The following is a 1,870-nucleotide window of genomic DNA, read 5'->3' on the forward strand; positions in this document are numbered from 1 at the left end:
ACTATCCTAAATATATATGCACCCAATACAGGAGCACCCAGATTCATAAAGCAAGTCCTTAAAGACTTAGAAAGAGACTTAGACTCCTATACAATAATAATGGGAGACTTTAACACCCCACTGTCAACATTAGACAGATCAACGAGACAGAAAGTTAACAAGGATATCTTGTTATCCTTGTAAATGATGAGTTAATGGGTGCAGTACACCAACATGGCACATGTATACATATGTAATAAACCTGCACATTGTGCACATGTACCCTAGAACTTAAAGTATAATTAAAAAAAAAGATGTTTGCCTAGTGTGAGATATTTTACTTTTTTTACTTTTTCTTTTTGCATATTTCTATTGTTAACACCCAATATGGTTTTTTTTGTTGTTGTTGTTTTGTTTTTGTTTTTTTTTTTAGATGGAGTCTCACTCTGTTGCCCAGGCTGGAGTGCAGTGGTGTGATCTCTGCTCGCCGCAACCTCTGCTTCCCAGGTTCCAGCAATTCTCCTGCCTCAGTCTCCCTAGTAGTTGGTATATTAGAGGTGCCTGCCACCATGCCTAGCTAATTTTTGTATTTTTAGTAGAGACAGGGTTTCGCCATGTTGGCCAGGCTGGTCTTGAACTCCTGACCTCAGGTGATTCACTCGCCTCAGCCTCCCAAAGTGTTGGGATTACGGGCATGAGCCACCACACTCGGCTGTATTTTCTATATAAAAAAAAAAAAACATACACAAAATATTACTTAAGGACAATGTATAAGGAGATAATCTGTGTTTGGGGAGAAAAAAAAACAAAAAACAAAAAGTAAGGCATACCTGATAAGGATATTGTAAGGATTAAACTAAATAATATCTATTAAAGTACTTAACACTGTGCCTGGCATTTTGATCAAGTGTGATAGATACTGGCATAACAATGTTCATCTATTTGTATAAAATATTCTTTAAGGTCACTCACAACCTTCTTTCATGATATATACATTATATCTCAGTAAAGCTTTTTTTCTTTTTTAAGGATAACTTTATTCCAAAGATAACATACAGAACGGTCTAGAGAGATTGCCTAACTGTAAAGGCCAAACTGAACCCAGTGGAGGTTTTTTCAACGGCCTGCTCTGATCTTCCTTTTAAATGTCATCTTCCACAATACACTGTGTGCCTCACTCTCCAAGCCCGAGTGTTCTAACCAGTTCTCTGCATCAGCCTGGCTGCCACGGCCCCATAATGCCTCCTTTCCCAAATTTTCTTAGTCACTCAGTTCCTTTGTGGTTAGTCTCAGCTAAGACAATAGCAAATGAATAAATTACTTTTCTTAAAATTCATATTATTAACATGAAAATGACTAATAGGTAACTTCTCCCAAAGAATATATACATTTTTCTTCAAAACTGAATGTTTTTAAAAGTGTTAGACTATATATAATTTTACAACCTTTTTATAATACATATACAATATACACTTTTATAAAAGTTTACACAGAAATAATTTCAAATTTATAGAAAGTTGAAAAGAAAACCCACCATGTATCCTTTACTCAGTTTTACCAATTACTAACATTTTATCTCATTTGTTTTATTTGTTCCCTCTGTTCTCTCCTGCCCCTCTTTAAAATAAACACATACACACACTTAATTATTATATGAATAAATGAATGAAACTTTTTCCTAATTTAAGGGTAAGGCCTTTTACCCTTAAATACCTCTAACTGCTTCAGTATATCTTTCTAGAAACAAGGATATTTTCTATGTAACCACAGGACAGTCACCAAGTGCCTTTATCCTATCTACTGTCTGTATTCCAATTAATTCCATGTCAGTGTAAAATCAGATCTAGTTTAGGGTCAGGTATCACATTTGGTTGTTTTTTTTTTTTTTTTT

The 1,870-nt window shown here is 34.6% G+C and overlaps 1 protein-coding gene across 1 annotated transcript in view; it reads right to left on the reverse strand.

The window, feature by feature from the left end:
• The window catches only part of OSBPL10 (oxysterol binding protein-like 10), a 324,826-nt gene that overhangs the window by 207,557 nt on the left and 115,399 nt on the right, over window positions 1–1,870 (reverse strand). The gene's annotated exons all lie outside the window — the stretch shown is intronic.

This window comes from Colobus angolensis, unplaced genomic scaffold (assembly GCF_000951035.1).
Source record: "Colobus angolensis palliatus isolate OR3802 unplaced genomic scaffold, Cang.pa_1.0 Scaffold56, whole genome shotgun sequence".
NCBI lineage: Eukaryota > Metazoa > Chordata > Mammalia > Primates > Cercopithecidae > Colobus > Colobus angolensis.